The sequence below is a fragment of the Podarcis bocagei genome (assembly GCF_964188305.1).
Source record: "Podarcis bocagei genome assembly, chromosome: 10".
NCBI lineage: Eukaryota > Metazoa > Chordata > Lepidosauria > Squamata > Lacertidae > Podarcis > Podarcis bocagei.
Genome location: NC_138135.1, coordinates 37778419 through 37800298, shown reverse-complemented (window position 1 = coordinate 37800298; position 21880 = coordinate 37778419). Strand labels below are relative to the sequence as shown.

The 21880-nt window shown below is 41.9% G+C and overlaps 1 protein-coding gene across 15 annotated transcripts in view; it reads right to left on the bottom strand.

Moving 5' to 3' along the window:
- Nucleotides 1–21880, bottom strand: part of ANKS1B (ankyrin repeat and sterile alpha motif domain containing 1B) — a 337482-nt gene that overhangs the window by 53011 nt on the left and 262591 nt on the right. Inside the window, exon 1 of one of the 15 annotated variants that reach the window (XM_081209632.1) lies at nt 13909–14016. The exons of 10 other annotated variants lie outside the window; for them this stretch is intronic. The gene's annotated coding sequence lies outside the window, so the exon portion shown is untranslated. 4 more of the 15 variants (XM_081209643.1, XM_081209642.1, XM_081209631.1 and 1 more) reach the window with 4 other exon arrangements.

Below are 21880 nucleotides of genomic sequence, written 5' to 3'. Positions count from 1 at the left end.
GAAGAGCTTGCTGGTGATCAAAGTTATCAGGCAGCAGATGGGGACAGAAGTAACCAAAGGAAAGCAGAAACTGAAATGCTAACTATTTTGATTTGATTTCATAGAATTGTGGAGTTGGAAGGGACCACGAGGGTCACCTAGTCCAACCCCCTTCTTTTGCTCTTCCTGGGGCTAGAACGCATGACCCTGAGATTAAGAGTCCCACACTCTATGAATGGAGCTATAAATAAAGTTTATCTTATGTTTATGAACATCCTGAAATATGCAAGTTACGGTATTAATGTAAGAATAACACAATTGTATCCATTAGCTTGGCAAGCAATGGTTCAACATGCCATAGAAAATAATTACATTTTATTGCAGAAACTGGGGGGTGGGGTGGAATTAACTGCCCCAGTAATAACTTATACATTTTATATGTGACTGCTGCTAACAGCAACCCATCTCTTCTTCCTGCAAATAAAGCAATACAGCTCTGCCTTGTTACCTAGCAACATAACATGTCACTGCTACTCTGGAAAAAAAAACAACTTGGTTTTGTGTCAAGAGAGCATTCATAAAGAACACTCCATTCAAATGTTCAGAAATTTATTTTTAAAATGAAAATAGTTTTGATAATTTGCATTTTTGAAACATCTTAAAAGATGTGATTCATATAAGACACTAAGCAACAAGGTCCAAATCTGAACCTCATTTTAACATATATGCTTCTTGGAACCATTTTAGGATAATGTGTATTTTAAAGGAGTCAATACAAGAGTCAGCACAAACATTATTCATATTATCAACTCTAAACAAAATGTGTCCCGTTGATTGCATATTTTAAATAGCTGCTTTACAGTATGCTAGCCCAGAAGAAGAAAGCTTGGGCCCTTTAGATGTTGCTGGATTCCAGCCCTAGTCAGTATTCCCAATAGCCAGGGATGATGGGACTTTTAGTTCAGCAAAATCTGGAGGTCTACAGTTCTCTCAGCCCTATGCTTAATTAAAATTCTCTGTGACAACTTTCAGAAGTCCATCAGATGTGGAAAATGAAATTGTGCTTAAATGTTTCCTGCACTGTGCTTCACCCCCATTTTTAATATTGCATTAGTGTTATGACTACACACTTTGGGGACCTCCACAACTTAGTCAAGCAAACCAGCCAACAAGCCTGTGGAAAAACATATTATGCACCCCCTCCCAAGAAAAGGGATTATAAAATGCTTTGTGATCTCTAGAGATACTTAATTCCTAAAAACTAAATCCTATCACAAATATCCAGAGCAGCTACAAGAGCTCATTCAGGCAGTTAATCATCTTTAAGGAGTGGGGATGACCTTTTTGTTCTTCCTGCACAATGAATTAATAAGCAGTTCTTAACCAAAGAGAGACATGGTGTAAGTGACTCTAGAACTGTTCTGTCAAGCAGATCTGCAATCATGTACAATAAAGTCAAAGAATAAAGCCAACTTTCTGGCAGAATTTCATTAGCAACCATTAGGGTGGAAACACGTCAGAGATATATAGCAAAGATATTCTGGAACTTGTGATAATGAGCAATCCAAGCCAGCTCACAAGAGAGTTATTTAAATGAGTGGAAGGGTGCTTTAAAATGGCTGCCCATGCCCCAGACTCTAAACCAAAAGTTGCCATTACTTTCCCAAACCAACTTTGTGTTTAATTCACTTTACCAACCGCCTGCCTTTAAGATCTGTTACTATTGGAAAAGCCATTATTTAATAGCAATAGTATGAAGATTAACCATTTCTGAATACACATATGACTCCTTTATTGTTACCATGTGTCATAAATAATGTAAGGATTTTATAGGTTTATTTAATACCTTTGAGACTATCTGCACAACGTACAGTATCCTGAACTCCTGCTATACTGATCCCAGGGAAATAAAAATAGCCTTGCGGACTGGCTAAAGGGGAAACGAGACATTACTTTGAGCATCAATTGAAATATAGATCTTAGGTCCAGTTCATCTGTATGGAACAACATAAAATATGTATCAGGCATCACAAAGTTTCACACGCTCTCTAAGGCTTTCTTTCTTTCTTTAAAGTTTTAAGTAGAAGCAATACAAAGAACTGTGAAGGTCAGATCTGGAATATATTAATTTGGGTGGCAGGCATAGCATACATAGAGGTACATCTACATTTCCTTCCCTGCAAGTAAACTAGGGAGAAACTAGGCTTTATTTCACCTGGGCCAAAGACCCAGTCTGGCACACACCCATACCCCAAGCATTTGTGTACACACATGCAGGCTGGGAGCTTCAATGGCACCCCTCTGGAGGCTTCACCTGGAAAAAAAAGTCTAGCCCCCCTGTAGCTATGGCACTGCTTCAGATGAGAGACAAAACTCAAAATCATCTTTAAAAAGTACTAGTAGAACGCCCTCATTCTATCTACTATGCTGAGTCCATAATGATTCTTGAAACCAGGTAAATGGTACACTCTTGGGAGCTTATGTAAATAACCCCAAATAACTGTACACTTTAGGAATCTACTGCCTGTTAAAGCATTCTAGATATGCCTCTCTTTTCTCAGCTCTGAAAACAAAGTTGACCATGCCTGCCAAATAAGAAGCACAGTGTTTATGATATAGGCTTGATTCACATGCCCACATGGAGACGAGATGTGGACTGAATAGATCTAGGCTGAGGCTTAATCATTTGTTATATTTACAATTATGTTCTCAGCCCACTGAGGCCCTCAAGGTAATTCATGTAAGAATCTTTAGCAGTTCAATAACTACAATATACACAGAAGTCCTCAGAAATGCAACACTGAAAGTTTAGAGGGCACACTGGTCCAATAACTTTATTGTCTCTCTCCATCAAGAACAGGTAGTAGATGGTAACTCCTGATGCCACCCACATACGACTTAAGTCCAATGTCACCTAGTCACTATACTATATAATGACACTATCCACACAACTACAGTCACAAGCAATTGTACAGCCCACACCGGGGGTCCAAAATGAAACTCAGCATAACAATCCTGCTGGAATAAGATTTTACAAGGACCATTCTAAAGGATCCGACAGAACAAGACAGCCTGAGTCGAGCACCAAGTGATGCAGTCATGTTACTAGATCACCATTACCCACTGCCTTGCAGGACATCTTCAGAAGAGAAAAAAGCTAAGGAGTAAACCCTATACAAATCCAGAGTTGAGTCCCTAAAATGGTTGGATGATGTCTTGTAAACCTCCTTCCAGCAACTACTGCAGCCACGTTGGTGCCAAATGCATTGCTCTGCTTTCCTTTGGACCATATTAGCAAGGCCAAGAGGGAAGTCTTGTCATCTGGGAAGCCCAGAACCTCCATACATACTAGAGGCTTGTGCCCCAGAGATGTCACTTTGGTGCTACTAACACAGCAAAACATTCCAGCTGAACTATTTAAAATTTTAAAAGATGATGCTGTTAAGGTGCTACACTCAATATGCCAGCAAGTCTGGAAAACTCAGCAGTGGCCAGAGGACTGGAGAAGATCAGTGTACATCCCAATCCCAAAGAAGGGCAGTGCCAAAGAATGTTCCAACTACCGCACAATTGCACTCATTTCACACGCTAGCAAAGTTATGCTTAAAATTCTACAAAGAAGGCTTAAGCAATATGTGGACTGAGAACTCCCAGAAGTGCAAGCTGGATTTCGAAGGGGCAGAGGAACCAGAGACCAAATTGCAAACATGCGCTGGATTATGGAGAAAGCTAGAGAGTTCCAGAAAAACATCTACTTCTGCTTCATTGACTACGGAAAAGCATTTGACTGTGTTGACCACAACACACTATGGCAAGTTCTTAAAGAAATAGGAGTGCCTGATCACCTCATCTGTCTCCTAAGAAATCTCTATGTGGGACAAGAAGCTACAGTTAGAACTGGATATGGAACAACTGATTGGTTCAAAATTGGAAAAGGAGTACAACAAGGCTGTGTATTGTCTCCCTGCTTATTTAACTTATATGCAGAATTCATCATGCGAAAGCCTGGACAGGATGAATCCCAAGCCAGAATTAAGATTGCCGGAAGAAATATCAACAACCTCAGATATGCAGATGACACAACTTTGCTGGCAGAAAGTGAGGAGGAATTAAAGAACCTCTTAATGCGGGTGAGAGAGGAGAGCGCAAAATATGGTCTGAAGCTCAACATCAAAAAAACTAAGATCATGACCACTGGGCCCATCACCTCCTGGCAAATAGAAGGGGAAGAGATGGAAGCAGTGAGAGATTTTACTTTCTTGGGCTCCATGATCACTGCAAATGGTGACAGCAGTCACGAAATTAAAAGACGCCTGTTTCTTGGGAGAAAAGCAATAACAAACCTAGACAGCATCTTAAAAAGAAGAGACATTACCTTGCTGACAAAGGTACGTATAGTTAAAGCTATGGTTTTCCCAGTAGTGATGAATGGAAGTGAGAGCTGGACCATAAAGAAGGCTGATCGCCAAAGAATTGATGCTTTTGAATTATGGTGCTGGAGGAGACTCTTGAGAGTCCCGTGGACTGCAAGAAGATCAAACCTCTCCATTCTGAAGGAAATCAGCCCTGAGTGCTCACTGGAAGGACAGATCCTGAAGCTGAGGCTCCAATACTTTGGCCACCTCATGAGAAGAGAAGACTCCCTGGAAAAGACCCTGATGCTGGGAAAGACGGAGGGCACAAGGAGAAGGGGATGACAGAGGACGAGATGGTTGGACAGTGTTCTCGAAGCTACCAACATGAGTTTGACCAAACTGCAGGAGAAGACAGGAGTGCCTGGCGTGTTCTGGTCCATGGGGTCACGAAGAGTCGGAAACGACTAAATGACTAAACAACAACAACAATGCAGCAAAAACAAAATGGGAGGCAGCAGTTACAAGTTACCTGTCTCTGCAGCCACAGCAGGCGCTGTGATTCTCCAGCGGGTTGACTTCACCCCCAGAGGTGCCAACAACAACTAGATCACCAGAAAATGCCAGTATGATTCCCCCAGTCATTATCATCAAGACTTCCAAGAACTAAGAGCTGTTGACCCTATCTGCCTAAGAAAGTTTGAGACTTAACTTGCTGCCCAATTTTATTATGTAAAATACTTTGAGAAGTCTTTGCTAAAAAGTGGTACATATTCCAAATAAATAAAAATTCAGCTCACCCAATGTACATTTAATATTCTCCCACAAAGCTCTCCAAGGGGGTAGGCAACTGATATAGTAAATAGCGGCCAATTTGGGACTTTTTGGTTTAGAGAAAAGGCGAGTAAGTGGTGGCATGACAAACGTTTGTAAAATTATGCATGGCATGAAGAAAATGGATTTTAAAAAAGGTTTTGTCCCTCTCTCATGATGCTAGAACTCATGGGCACCCAATGATGCCGTCCAAAGTGGCTGGGGCAACCCAGTCAGATGGGTGGGGTACAAGTTATTATCATTATTAGCTGAATGTTGGAAGACTCAAGACAGATAAAAGAAGCTACTTTGTCATGCAGCACCTAGTTAAACTATGGAACTTGCTCCCACAGGAGGCAGTGATGGGCACCAATTTGGATGGCTTTAAAAGAGGATGGGGCAGCATGGAGGATAAGGCTATCAATGGCTACTAGCCACGGCTCCACAGTTGGAGGCAGCAATGCTTCTTAATACAATTACTGGCAAGCACAGGAGTAGTTTGTGCTCTTGTGCTCAAGCCCTGCTTACAGGTTTCCCACAGGAATCTGGTCGAGCATTTTGGGAACAGGGTGCTGGACTAGATGGGCCATTGCCCTGATTCAGCCGGCTATTCTTATGTTCTTATTGTAGATAATTAGTAAGCATCCATTGCCTAGGCAGTAAATAGGGAAATCATACAGCAGTACGCAAGCAGCCTTTTTAGTTTCCTACAGCAATATTTGAGAAAGCTGAAGCAGTTAGTTAAATGTACGGTACATACAGACCCTACAGGCGTTTTCTAAAGGGCTAATAGCTCACAGTCCAAGGGCATACACTTCTCAAATGGGAACACGAATATGATGAAAGCTCAAGGACCAATCTTGATTAATTCTGTTCATATTTCCAGAAACCAAACCAACAAAATGCCAAATCAAATATAACTGAAATAAAAATTCATACGAAATAGCTAATCAAAGGACCAAGAGTTCAGTTCATATCAGATAAACAATATGTCTGTTATAACTGTTTTATCGTTAATTATTAATGTCACTGATTTTTAAAACAAATTAGAACTCAAAACTGTCCTATCATCTTACATAGTAATCCTAATTGTGTTTTCTTATAAGATTATTTGAGCTCAATGGGGCTTATTCCCTAGTAAGTATCTTCAGCTTTGCAGCCTTAATGGTCTTGATTCATTAACAGTAACTGCAATCCTAAGCCCTCATGTTGATGAAATGGTACAGTGGGCAGGGGAGTTTACAATTCTCCTACCCACTGTAACAGGTAGAAAGTCCCACAACAGGGAGTTTTGAGAGCAGAACACCAGCTGTTTTGGATCGACTAGATCCAAAACCTTAAATATCACACAAAGGGCCTGATTCTCAGGACCCTTAACCATGCCAGCCTGAAGCTGACATGGTGGAAAAGGAGGAGGAAGAAAATGCCAACTACCACCAGCAGGGCATGCCTATGTGGCAATGGACCTGCTGCCCCATTCCTCCCCGATCCCAGTGGATGGCTCTGTCACAGTGCTTTCTGTCTTCATTACTGCAATACACAATCCACATAACTAAACATACATGGTAGGAGAATGGGTCAAGTATACCTATGCTGTGAGCTGGGGTCAAGGAAGTTCATATGGCATTATTATATAGAATTTTCCCAAATTCATATTATTATTTCACTTTTACTTTCTGAGCCGAATATGTTAACACAGTGGAGAAATCAGACGCCAACAAGTTCCCGGGTGCATTTGCAGCCTGAATTACAGCAACAAGGAAGTGCAAAATCACTTGTAACCATTTCACTAAGATTGACCTAGTTCTTCTCTCCCTTTCCAAAAATACAAAGACAGGTTTTCCCCAAGGCATTTTGGGGCCTGAGGTGCAAAACCTAATAGTACTAAGGCTTATCTAGGGAAGAATATAATAATACCTTAAGTAGCCAAAGATGCCTTGCACTTCCTTATGACAGGGATGGCCCTAATTGCTGTTATTTAATATGTAGCTAATAATGTTATTTAATATGTAGCTATGTAATAAGCTACATTGGGGTTGATTATACCTTGTTGTTGTTGTTGTTGTTACCTAGCTCTGTACTTTAAGTAAGCAAACAAGAGCTGTTGTTAAACTGATTCAATGTCTGGAAGGTGGATATGGGTTTACAAACTAAACTGAATCAAGATGACATGAAATTATGCTTGGTGAAGGGCCAAGTGCTTCAGGACGATGCAATCTGCTATCGGTGGTATATTTGTTGCTCTACTGGAGCAGCTCAGCCATTTAGATTTCCTTCAAAACCCACCGCTGCTGTTGAATAAGCAGAAGTATGGAGTGTTGTTTAAATACATTTATCTGATTCTTCAGCTGTGTCCCTTTGCTAAAAGCCAGGCCTTATAAAAGTTATCCATGCCAGTTACCTATGTCTTTGAAATTTCAAGGAGTGACTACTGTAGTATTCTGTGCGAAGAGCTGCCCTTGAAAATAGTTTAGAATCTACAGCTAGTGCAGAATCCCAAAGGCTGTCTACTGGTGGGAACTGGCAAATGAAGCACATTGTGTCAACTGCACTTGCTGCCAATGAGCTTCCAGACCCTATTTAAGGTGTATGTTCTTACCTGTAAACCTTCCATGGCCCCAGACTGAAATATTTTAGAAAGCTTCTGTCTCTGTATGAACTGTTTCACCTTTCAGGATATTTGTGGAGCATAGAGGGCAAGCCTAGTTTTGTGTAATGACTTCCCCTCAGTGTTCAGCCTGCTTGGTTGCAAGTCCCAACAGTTCAAGAAAGCCTTTGGTTAGAAGTTGTAGGTTTTACTGTTTAGAATTTAAGTGTTAATTTTGTTATATTATTTTAAATTACTTTGAAGAGATGTTCTGACTGAGATGCCACAAGCAGTTTTGAAAGATGGAATAGAAATATTTTAAGGGATCTGCCTGAAATTTAAGATATGCATTGGGGATCTTTTTCCAGGTGCCCCACCTTTAGGGCCTGATATTAAGAGACTTTGGGAACTGGAGATACAGCCATTATGACCAGTAGTTTTGATAGCCTTATCTTCCATGAATTTTTCGAATCCATGAATTTGTCTAATCATTTGGAAATGACCTGATCCATCCAGATTGGTGGCGACCTCTACATCTTCTGGGAGTGAATTCCATAATTTAACTACCGTATATGCTATGTGAAGAAGTTGTCCTTCCAGAATCTTCCAATATTCAGCATCACTATTATGAGAAAGGGAGAAAAACTCCCTTCCATCCACTTCCTCACACCACTTATACATCTCTAACATGTCCTCTCTTACTAAACTTTTTTTTCTGAACTAAAAGGCAGCAAATGTTTTAATCCTTTCCTCATAGGGGAATTACTCCAATGCCTTGATCATTTTGTTTCCAATTGTCTGAACTTTCCAGCTCCACAATACACATTTTCAGGTGAGATGACCACAAATATACACAATACGATGACTATTCCAAATATAGTTGCACCATAGGTTTGTATAGCGGCATTATGCTATTGGCAGTTTAATTTTCAAACGCGTTCTTGATTCATTCCTAGGATGCGACATCATTGCTTCTGCACATTGAGTCAACATCTTCATTAAGCTATCCACTATGGCCCCAAGGTCTCACCCCTGGCCAGTTATCACCAGTTCAGATCTCATTACTGCACATGCGAAATAATGTTTTCCCCCTATGCATTATATTATGTTTGCTTTTATTGTATCACAATGCACTGAACTGTAATTTTACTGCCCATTCACCTGGTTTGGAGAGATCCTTTTGAAACTACTCACAACCCTTTGGGTGGTTGGTTGGTTGGTTGGTTGGTTGGTTAGTTGGTCAGTTTTAACCTCCTGAATGAATTTAGTCAGCTTGCTGATCATCCCTAACTCTAGGTCATTTAAGAACAAGCTGAAAAGCATAGGTCCTAATACTAATCTTCAGGGGACTCACTTTTCACATTCCTCCATTGCAGAACTGTTCCTATTCTCTGATAACTATTCTTTAACTAGTTACTGTTCCATAAAAGGACCTGCCCCACTTATCCCATAACTGCTACTCAGGAGTCTTCAGTGAGGAACTTTGTCAAAAAAATTTGAAAAGCCAAGTGGATAGTATTTACTGAGAAGAAGCAGAAGGTGGTTGCTGTCTTCAGGTTGATTTAAATTACAGTTAGCATTTTATCTATAAACAACCTCAGATTCAGCACTAACCATGAAATGCTGAGAATTCCTATAGCTTCAGCTCTGAGATTGGTATTACCACCTTTCCATTCTGCGCCACTTGTAATTTTTATTCTACCTCTCCCAATACATCCTACTGGCTATTTATTTATTGAAGAAATTTATTAGGCACCATACAATGTACAGTATCTATCCATGGTGACTTACAACCTCAGATATAGCACTATATAATCATAATAGCAACAACAAAAACATTGCAAAACATTAACTGATACATTTCAATATATCATGCCAGTGTCTGTAACTCCCAAGATTGATCTAAACTGGACTGCCACTGAAGATGACTTGGAAGCTTTAGTGATTCACAAGGCAGCTGTCCATTCCTTTTTTGTTTCTGGAATATGGACATATATTGCATCCGTGAGATTCTGGGCATAATTCAAGGTGATGACTTTAACCTTTCAACCCATCTGCAGTCTGGGACACTCATATCTTAAGGACCATCTCAAAAAGTATCTGCTGTTCCTATGAGACATGTCCAGACAATTGCTTTTTAGGGGACTGAGATTCTTAAATAATAACCCCAAAGCTTCAGATAACTGTGATTAAGAATTACTTTAGACTTGCTGAATCAGGCCAATGGCCCATTTAGTCCAGAATCCACTTCTCACAGCAGCCAAGATGCCCATGGGAAGCCCAAATGCAGGACCAGAGTGCAATAAATAGCACTCTACTTGCTTGTGATTTCTAGCAACTGGCATTCCAAAGCATACTGCCTCTGAGAGTAGCTTTAATAGGATAAACAATGGGTAAACTGGTAAGTCAACATAAAATTTCATTTATGATACTTTTTTATCTAGAGGTAGGTCCTAAAGATACAAAACCTATGAGATCTGCTAAAATTGCATCACCAGCATTTATCTTTCACTTGCATATGCATTTGACTCCTTTTCGGTTTTAACAATTTGTACAAAATATCTTCAAAGTTCATACACAGGGTGGACTTTTTCCATTTCCATGTTGCCTGTACGATACTTTTCATAAAATCAGTTTCTCATTTAGTCTGCCAGAAATGCCTTATGGTGTTTAAATCTGCTAACATCTTATTTTATTTTCTGAGAGTCCTCAGTTTCAAGGTTTAAAACTTTACTGTTAATAGTTGTGATGTTACTGCTTAAAAAAAAAATCTCACTGACTGAATGATTCTACGTATTCCAGAGCCTAGTTTTATCCCAATGTAAGCACAGTGAATGGGCTTGTTGAGGGTGCAATTTGTGAGCTGCAACTTTACAAAGTTCAGCAATCTCTACTAGTGAAAATCACATCCATTTCTGAGGATATTATGCTGATAAAGTATTCTAGATTTTAGACTTCCTCTCTTGCCCTGGTTGTTTTAATAGTCAGGCTGCAACCCCTTATCTACCACTTCATTTTATCCTGGGTTGTTTTTTTTTAAAAGTTGGGGAGATGAAATTATAACTGATTTTTTAAAGTATTTCTCTTATATACCTTCTGAACCCTAATCAATATATAATGCATGAACTAATATAACAGTTCATTTAAAAACTCCTCTTGTAACTAAACTGGCCTATTTAAATAGCAAAAGTACACGCCCTTCCTTTTTACCAATCAAAATGAGTCAGACATGCCATTTGCATTAATTACTTCAGGGCTCTCATTCAGCAACAACTTAGCAAAGCTTATCTTTATTCACGCAACAGGTTTGAATAATGAGCTTAATAAAAATACTCACATGTGAACAGTTAAAACACTGATCTGCAAGATCACAGCCTCTGTGTATTTACATATATCAAAGGGGGGAGAGAGCTAAACTTCTCCCTGACAAGCTGCACCAAATAGCATTCACTAAAATAACTAAGTCTCCATTTTATAGCTTCATTAAAATCTTTATGTTGCCATTAGAATGGAGTTTTACTATATGGAGATAATTAAACATTGCAGGATCAAGATCTCCTGCTCTGAAAAGAAAAGCCCTTTTGCTCTTTAAAAACCCTTGGACATATAGAAATCAACAGAAAAACCAAAGAACTACTCTTGTGACAAAGTCTTGTTCCCTCAGCACACCTGATAATGCAGATTAGGCCAATAAGGATTATAATCATAGGTGTTGCCCACTGTGTCCAAGGGATAACTTCAAGGTTGATTAATGGCTTCTTGGCAAATAACAATAGAAAATCTTTCCAAGGAACAATGGCATCAATTTAGTATTATGTTGCCAAAGCTAAATATTAAGGTTTAAAAGGTTTAGATATTGGCCACATTGCTACTAGATAAATCATGACTTCATGCACACTGAAACACATTATCACCAGCTTTCTAAAATCACTCACTTCCCCAGACATGGGCAAAGGTGGCAATTTGTTTCAGCATTCAGGTGTAAATACACATAAACCTATATGCTAAAACTCTCAGCGCTATGTGGTCTACAGTTAGGTTTGTATAAAACATCGAAAACTGTTTTGTTCATTGTATTACTCCCACTATGTTACAGACTTTTGTGTGAGAAAAGCATGTCTGAAGCGCAGCATGAGTATTTGTTGGGAGTACAGCTTGCAATAAAATAACAACTGCTGCACACTTCACAGATGATGACGTACATTTTCCCCTAGGAAATATATATGTACGTATACACCTACAGTCATGCAGTTGTAAGATATTGAGTAGCCAACCAGCTCAATAACTACTTACCCTAACAGAATCTCATTGAAATAAATGAAACTGCACCACTGTCAAGCAATTGTTTTTAAGGCCTACGAGAATGCTACCTGTATAAGTATGTTGTCACATGGTAGCATTCCAGTCAGATATGGCTGGAATAAAGGTTTGCACATTGTTTCCATCTCCCCTGTGTCCAGTTCATTCAAAAGGCGGGCCAAAATACAAGATATTTAATGGATGGCATTAAATGTATTTTTTTTATGTTGTGGATGAAAGGATGCTTTCAATCAGCAGGTGTGCCAAACCTGAGAAGAGGCAGTCAAGCCCCTTTCTTTGAGAATATCTGAACAGATAGGACGAAAAGAGCCTCTTTGCAAACCCGAGACCCCATCGCCCTCCACTCCTTGACAAGTTTGAGACCACCGCGAATGTTATCAAGCCCCCCAGTGCAATGTAAACGCTGACACAATCTCCAAACAAAACCAAAAAAAAAAAGCAGTTGCAGTCTTCGCACGCTGCGTTATTGCTCTCCAGGGTGTATCGCTGGAAAGTACATGCCCACTTTTAATCACTGCTTAAAAATACATGGAGTGAGCGCACTGGAGATGAAGCGTTCCCGGTCCCCCTCCCCCAGCAGCACTCAGAGGCGAGGAAAAACTCGCCGCCCGCCACACGACAGGACCACTTCCATCAGGCGCTCCTTAGAACTACATGGCAGGCGAGGCACATCTCTCTCCTGCTCCCTCTTTGTCTCTCTGCAATTTTTTTTCTTTCCGTTTAAAAAGGCTATTTTTAGGCACCGGCGACATTCCTAAAGACTGCTTGTTTTTTGGAGGGGGGGCGATGAGGGACGGAGGGAAGCTGCCCTTCTGAGGTGATGTCCACTCCACTGTGGCACAGCGCAAAGCCTGAAGAGCGAAGCGAGGCAGGGGCGGCCAGACGGACCCGAGCGACGAAGGCTCCTTCTCGCTCGGCACCTCCTCACCCTTTCGTCCAACCTGCAGCCTAAGAGCGGGAGCCCCCCATGGCTGCCCGAGGCAGGGACCGTCCTTGGCTGAGCCCGGACCCTCCTCCTCCCGAGCCATCCCCACACACAGCGACTCGCTTACTCATCAGTTCCCCGGCCGGGCGGTCGGTCTCACCTAGGCGCAGAGAAGCGGCGGCCGCGACGGTGGCGAGGCGAAGCGAACGCGGCGGCGGGCAGGCGGGGGCTGCGAGCCAAGCCGGGGATATTTATATTCTGCAGCGTTTATCCCTCTCCTTTGTGCATCTTCCTTCCCCGCCGTGTGGCGAACGAGGCAGGGACGCCGCAGCGGAACCGAGCCGAGCGCAGCGCAGCTGAGCGCTTCCCTCCCTTGCCTGCCTGCCTCCCCCCCCCCCCCATCCATCCAGCCGCCGGCACCGCCGAGCGAGGGAGGGACAGAGGGCGAGAAGGAGCGAGGGAGGGGGGCGCGCGCCCCCCGCCTCCCATCCCCCGCCGGTGCCACCGCCGCCTCTCCCCCTTTTCCCGCGCTCCCGGCCGCGTGCTCGTGCCGGGGTGGAAAAGCGGCCGCCGCCGCAGCTCGGCTCCCCGAGCACCCCACCCCATTATTTCGTCCCGCCAAAGGAGGGCCGCGGCCGCTCGTCGTCACTCACCGGGCTCTCCCGTGCGCAGAGGAGAGGTCCGGGCCGTACGCCGCGCTGGTTCCGGCCGGGCAGATTGCCGATCTACCGCTGCGCCTCCCCGCCCCCCCCCCCCGCATCCCCTGTTACTATGGATATTCACCGTGTGTCTCCTCCGCTCCCGCCTGCACACGGAGAGGGAAGTGGCTGCCGGGCTGCTCGACGGGCGCCCACATACCGCCACCCAAAGCGACCCTCCCCGCTGCAGCGACTGTCGCTTCGCCGCCCTCGCCTCAGCCGCCAGAGGTCTACCTGTCACTATCCCGCCAGGGCCGGACTCTCCCCGCTCCTTCGGCTTGAGGAGCTAAGGGAGGTTCATGAAAATGCTGATTACACCCTGCTGAGGCAGGGAGACGCAGAGGGAGGGAGGGAGGCCCTAACGCGCCTCCGCGCTGCAGCCTTGGGGAGAGAGGATCACCCTCAGGGCACCTACACAGCTGAGGCAAATGCCTCCACTCCGGCGCGGAGCGTGACGCGCAGAGCATCCACCGCCACACAGGCTCGCGGAAGAAGCCAGACACAATTCAATAGTAGAGTGGATTCAAAGGGCCGGGAGTAACGCAGTAGCCATTTAAAAGCGAACTGCGCCGCACCTGTAACCAGGCGGGGAGACTGACGCGCGTAGCTGCTGGCTACACGAATCAAGGGGAAATTCTGATGTTGTGTTGCCAAAGTGAGGCAGTCTCTGCTTCTGTGTGTCCCATCCCACCACCACGGTTTCCTCCAGTAACATTTAAGCACTCCTACACACACACAACCCTCTGCACGGAGGAGGTGCATTTCTACTGTGATAGCTCACACGTTGTTAAAACAAAAAGATTGGGTCTAAATTGCTAGTCCGTTTCTGGGATCCAGGGATGGGGAAAACACCTTGTGATTGGTGCTGCGTGCTCTTCTTATTCTTTTCATATATATATATATATATATATATTTAAAAAAAATTAAAGCTTTTTATGATACAGCAAGATTTAAAAAAACACCAAGTCTATAGAAAAGTAAAAGCAGAAAAAGTAAAGATGTGATGAGCATGTATAGAACAAAAAAGGGAAGGGAAAAAGAAGAAAAGGAAAAGAAATGAAAAGAGACAAAGAAAGAAAAAGGGGGTGAAATAAAAAGTGAAAGGGATCCCGATTCTCTGGCTGTCAGTTACCGGTACATAAAAAGAATTATTCAAAACATTTGCTCTATGATAACATTCAACTATTCTACTTTCTACAAACCAGCATTTCCCCTATTTTTTCCACTCAAATATCATGTTCACTTTCTATTTCACACACTAAGTCCAAAAGGGGATCCCAATTAATAATATTGATAAATGTCAGCAATAGTTTCAGCTTTATCTGCAACAATTTCAGCAAGCAATCCTGCCATCATACTAAATAATGGTAAACATTTCCCTCTTTGAGCATATAAGAGTCTCTCTGCTGTGATCATATCTTAAGATCATACTCCACAATCCCTTTCTTATTATTGGTCCACACCCAGCTCTGTAGATTCCAGTTTCTACTTCCTGTGCATTTGCCATGTTTTTCCAGCCTTAACTAATATTGACTCTTTCATTGGTGTTTCTTCCACTCTTTTTCCAAAAAGAATGACAGAGATTTAATAGCTTTATAGCCTGGGATCATGTCATGTCATAGGTAGAACTCTTCCCCTCTCAATTCCATCTATATCAGATTATCCAGATCTCTCTCAGTCTCTGCATTTATAACTTCATTTTTGTTTTCCAAAATCTCAGCTTTATCATTTAGTTGCTTCATTTCTCCATTCACTTTTATAGCAGGTTCTTTCATTTCACCAGTTGTTCCTTCAAGTTTTGCCATAGTTTCATCTCTCAGTCCTGTCAGTACTTAGCCATCTACACCTCTACGTTATTTCTGATCCCTTTTTGCATTTCATTCATCTCTGGTTTAATTTCAATCCTTGTTTAATTCATCTTTCATCTGAAATATTCTATTTGTTCAGCAAATATCTGCTGAAGAATACCAACAGTAAGTGGTGTGTCCAAAGTTGCATTTCTTTTCTCTATCACTTTTTCCCTGGTACGTGCCATACTGAATATTAAGACTACTTAAAACATAAAGAACAGGTCTTCTCCCTTTTTTTCATCCGTGTTTTCCTGTTCTGTTTTTTGATATTGCTAAAAGTTATGGAATGCCAAGTTGTGTGCCGCTAGGAAGAGTGTAATAGCCATTAAGCATTAGAGCATGCTCCTCCAATACTGAACTTCTTGGTTTATGTTTTGCATTGCTTCTTTAAGATTCTCTTTCAACCCACTTACAGTATGCAGTGAAATCACTGGGTGATTTTTCTTGCTGTTTCAGAATGTCCCCCAAGTGTTTCTAGTTATTGGTCCTGGTACTCCCTAGTGAAGAACTGGCACTGTGAAAGCCACCACCTGAAAATGTTTTGAACCAACAGTAAAAATAAGCCTTGTTGGTACTCTCAGAAAAGGCAAGCCTGGATCGTGCTGAATGCCAGGGCAACTGCAAGAGAGAGGAGTCTGTACATGCAATAATTTCCCACATGCAGTCACCAGCTTCTAATACACATGGATGGGCCCTTGTAGAGGGCAGCAGCAGGGCCCCCAACATCACACCTGCACTAGGCACCATAAAAAGGTATCCCTGGAAAGCTAACCATGGGGGAGTGGAGTGTCAAAGGCACTTCTCCCCCAGGGCAATATTTAACATCCACCTACACTTATTGCAATATTTGCAGAAAGTAGCTTCCTACCTCACCAGCACTGACAATGCTAAGCTTACAGGTTTGGGAGATGTATATTTCTGTATTGCAGGGGGTTGGACTAGATGGTCCTTAGGCTCCCTTCCAACTCTACAATTCTATGATCTCAAATGAACCCACAAGAAGAAAGATGCATCTGTTTAGGGAAGTTTTTAATGTTTGAAGTTTTATTCTGTTTTAAGTCCTCTGTTGGGAGCCATCCAGAGTGGCTGGGGAAATCCAGCCAGGTGGGCGGGTTATCATCATCATCATCATCATCATCATCATCATCATCATCATCATCTTATTTGCTAGGGAAAAAGGAAGGGCAAAGTACAGAGATTCGGAAGACCAGAATATAAGACAAGCAGGACAAGTACACTAAAGGAGAGGGGATTCCTACTGCCTAGTGTCCAAACTTACCAACCCCACGTCTCTGACTTCATACAAATGACTTCATACAAATAAGATCCTTTACTTCCTTCAGTCCCTACAGCAAACAGCATATAGTATAGAAGCTGCATTACAGAGGTTGTAACGTGCGAGGGAAATGGTGGTGGAGGATCCTAAAGTAGCAAATTTCTAGGAATGCAGAGCAATCAAGGGGTAGCAGTACCCAGGTTCTTCAACCAAGGCTTTCACTTTTGCAAGTGCACAAAATTGCAAGTAGCCATGGTTATTAAGCACTTGCTTAACTCCTTGTGAAACCACAGGAACTCAAATGTGTTTGGCTGGACTATGTGCAATGTGATTGCTGCAAAAATGCAACCCATTCAGACTCTTGCTTGCCATGAAAAAAGGGAGCAAAATGGGAGAGGAATAATGGTCACTCACAGTAACAGGCACCCAAAGATGCAGAGGGGCAAATAAACCTGTATACTCTCTTCAACAGCTTCAGTTTCATTTCCTTCAGTCAAGCAACTTTTTTCTACATCGATGTTTAAATAAATCTAAAATGCAAGAATTAAACAAAACAGCTACAAGTAAGATTCCCAAAGGATTATTTACTTTAGTAAATGTATTCCATTTAGCAATAAAAACATCTCTAATAAGGAAAAATGTAGCAAGGGAGTTAATTGCCTGGTAATTTGGCTTGTATGGAAATGAGTGCAAGGGCCGGCACTGGTCTCTTCCAGTTTAATATTTCCTCTTAACGAGTACTTTGGGTATTAAAGGTAAGCAGATTACTGGTGGAAATGAAATGAAATGTTGCTACATTTTGATAAAAGTACATAATTTCTCAGTTCCATGATCTTTTCTACTTCCCCACTTGCGCTAACCCCTGTGGGTCTGATATTTTTTCTTTCCTGTACTTGTTCTTCTCAAAGGCTCAGATATAATTTGTTTTCCCCATGTTATGCTCACTTCAGCTTTATGTGTTGCTTTTTCAAGACAGAACCTTAGTCATCCTGGTGGATGACTAATGCCAAGGAATTTGGGGAGTGCAACTGGATTGGTTACACTGGACCTCTCTGTGGCTTTGAGTATAATGTCCCTTCTAGAGCAGGTGTCTGGGTTGGGTTCAGGAGGCAATTTCTGCAGAATTCCTGTTCTCAGCGGTAGCACTGTTTCCTTGGGACTGGCTAGGGCTGATGGGAATTGTAATGCATGACATCTGGGCACCAGACTGGCATATGGTACTGTCTTGTCTCATGCTTTTCAACATCCAGATGAAACTGCTGGGTAGGTGGGGAGTCATCTGGAGATTAGGACTGAAGTGCTATCAGTATGTAGATCACACTCAGCTCTACCTTTCTTTTCTAGCTCCTTATTCCCAGGGAGGTTGTGAAACTGTTGAACCAGTGTTCGAAGCAGTTTTTGGATGGATGAGAGTGTGTAAGCAATCATGATTCCCAGGCATTCCAGGGTGGGAGAGTGGGGGGATGGCAGTAGATCATGATGCAGCACCATTCATTAGGGCAGTCTGTCCCAAAGAAGACCATGCTGCTGTGGTTTGGTTTTGTTTTTGAACTATGACTTAGCCCTTCACTCAGTCTCCAAGGAAACATTTGCCCATCTGCTGCTTTCCAGATGTTTTGGGCTACAACTCCCATCTGTCCAAAACATCTGGAGGGAATCAGGATGGCAAAGGAGATAAAGAGATAACAGATTTCTCAATTAATGTCCAATTCATTTTTTAAAAACAATAATTTTAAACAAGAAACTTGTTCCCACTCACTGCCTGGAGACCCTTGGAGTTCTTTTCAGAACCAGTATTGGTACAAATGGAAGTAAAAGCATGTCTGGCAGTAATGGTGGACCAAAATAGAATGGCTCAGGTGCGAACAAGTGAGAGCAACTGGAAGGCAGGAGGTACAGTTAGTAGATAGCACAAGAACATCACTATCCATGTTAAAACCAAACCCACCTAAACCTGAAGGGTAGAAGCACAAAGAAGTGCTAAAAACATTCACACCAAAACGTTTTTTTGCACTGCTGTTCTGAATCTTTTTTTTTTAAAGTAAGATTTTTCTGCATTAATGGAAAAATAGATTAAGGGGGGAAAGCATGTGGTTATTGAAAAAAAAGAAGGATGTCATGCATATACCCCATTTAAAATGATTATGATACAAATGTATGGATAAACCATAGAGAAAACAGTATAAAAGATTTGTCTGGACACACCTGATATGGCAGAGTAGAGCAGTCTTCCCCATGGAATGAAACAATTACAGAATAGACAGCACACAGGTTTCAATGACAGAACAAACTTCTTCATAAAGTCACACAACCATTGAGCTGTACCCAAGAGAAATTAAAATGTAAGTACCAAAGGCTAACTAGAAAAGCTAGGACAGATGATGTGAATTCAGTCCAGAATATCATCCTGGAAAAAACATGATACAATACTACAGAGAAATGTAAATATCCCAGTGTTACAGCAGCAACACAAGTGCCAAGGACTAGAAAGTTCATAGATCCTTTTCTGGTTGTGATCTGTGTCTGTTCCCCTAGTCCTTGAAAAAATGTAGAAGTTATTTCTAGAGAGGTCATCTAGTAATTGGGTAAGACAGCACTAGCTTGACTAATAAAAACAAGTTTGACCTAGAGCGCTTTATATGCTGAGAAGAAAAATGAGGGCCAACTAGCCGTGAAGTTAAATGCAACTTTGCATTTAATGTGCAAGCTTTTTTTAAAAAAATGCATTATTACATGCTTCCCTGACAGTTATCAGGGTCTCAGCAGATACAGATGGGGATTTAACCCTCTCTCACCCTGCTATGGTTCTGAGGAAAAATCTTCCTCTGAAAGCACCTCTGAACAAATGCTTGGTAACAGGCTCAAAGCTAACATAGCCCTGGTTGCATCTTCTTCTCTCTCCAATCCAATAAGCCACTGGCCTCTGCCCAAATTGCTCCCAGAAACTTCCTTTATGGGAGGCAGGAAGGCAGAGAGCATCTTTGCTCAGTGGGAAAATGATGCCCTGCAGACGATTCCTCCCATCAACAAGTCTCTTATCCTTAGCAGGTCTCATGTGCAAAGTGCCGTTTTCAGACTAGGGATGTTAGGTCCTGTAGTCCTAGTCCTGTGGGAAAATGACTCCATGTGCACAATTCCCAATGAAGAGGGCTTAGAGCCCAGTAATCCAATCTCATCTTCCACCAGCAATCACAAAGCAACACTATCATCACCACCACCCTATTCACTTTAGAAAGAGAAAGAGCACTGGACCTCTGAAAACCAGATGTTCAAACAGCTGTGCGGGGCTGTTTAAAGTTCTTTCATAAACAATCCCACCCTCCTCTTTGAACCTCTGATTTCTGGAAATTTAAAGAGTAGTATGGTTCTGTTTGCAAAAGGGCTCAAATAGCTTGTGCTGTGCTTAGAAGTCCCAAAAACTGAGGCTTCAAAGTGCACAATCAGCTGACTTCATAGTTATGTCAGGTGACTGGCAGGTGGGGTCTTTTTTAAAGAGCTTATGTGTATAAGCTATGACACCCCAACCCCCCCAATCTACTAGCCTTATATTACATCCTTCAAGGATTTTGACTATGCCTGTTTTTTAGTCCACTGCAAATAGAAAAAATGACCCTTCATTCATTACTGGTGGACTGTATTTGGCTTGTGACCAGCAAAATAGCAAACTCAAAGGAATACAAGTCTATGCCAGATTTATGTTAAACTAGATTGCATTATCTGCTCCCTTGAGTATTGTCTTTCTTTCTTAGAATGGTCTCTCACACTGCACAAAATATAGCCCATAACATTCAGTAACCTTGTTCTATTATAGTTTGGAAGTTGGAGATAAATATTTTCTTTGTTAAAGCACAGAGATTCAGAATTTGCATAATTCAGTGAAAATGTGTCTCAGCATTGACAGAAAATGAAAATTTAACAACTGCATTTAAAGTATAAAAAAGAGAGGAGCTTCAGAATAATCAGCAGTTTGAAGTTGTTTTTGCTGACTAGAATATGAAATTGGCCTGATTCTGCCTGTCATTGATACTGATAGCTTTGCTCCAGATGTGCCCAGCATAATCTACATAATCTCTTCATTACATTATATTGCCCTGTTTATTTGCCAATTTAAAAAGTGTATGGAATTACTCAATGCACATGTGGCAGCTGTATGAGAATTTCTTGTCAGTACAGCAGATTCTTTATCTAAACTGGGGTACTATGGTAGGAAAGTATAGGTGTTGTGCTAGGGGAACCTGCACAAATCTGGGAGGGATTTCAATGTGGATTTTTCTGAAGTGCATAACTTGCTGCACTTATAGGTATGAAGTACTTCACAGTATCTCTTCCTTCATCCTGCTGTATGTGTATACACATAGCCTAGGGGGTGCAATCCACATGCCTTTAAAGGCAATGTCAAATCTCTCGTTAATTTTCATGGATAAAGGCTGTACCATAAATCCTTATCTTATTACTATTGGGAGCAGCACAGACAGAAGAAACACCATGGTGCACCTGTAGCAGCAAAACCAAGTGCCTTCTGTTGCCCTATCTGCAATGAAACCTGTCTCTCCTGTATCAGTCTCTACAGCCACAGCAGGGACTGTAACTCTCCAAGGGTTTTACTTCACCCCTGAAGGTACACACTTCCATTGTCTCCTGAGACAGTTAAATGCAACACACTTCAAATAGGACAGTGTAAGAGAATCAGATCCAGGGGTCAGCAAAGGTTTTCAGCAGGGGGCTGGTCCACTGTCCCTCAGACCTTGTGGGGGACCGGACTATATTTTGGAAAAGAAAAAAAAAAAGAACGAATTCCTATGCCCCACAAATAACCCAGAGATGCATTTTAAATAAAAGCATGCATTCTACTCATGTAAAAACACCAGGAAGGCCCCACAAATAACCCAGAGATGCATTTTAAATAAAAGGACACGTTCTCCTCATGTAAAAACATGCTGATTCCCGGACCATCAGTGGGCCAGATTTAGAAGGCGATTGGGCCGGATCCAGCCTTTGGGCCTTAGTTTGCCTACCCATGAACTAACCTGTTAAATGCTCTAGGAGCAAAAAAATAATTAAATTATTTAAAAATAACTTT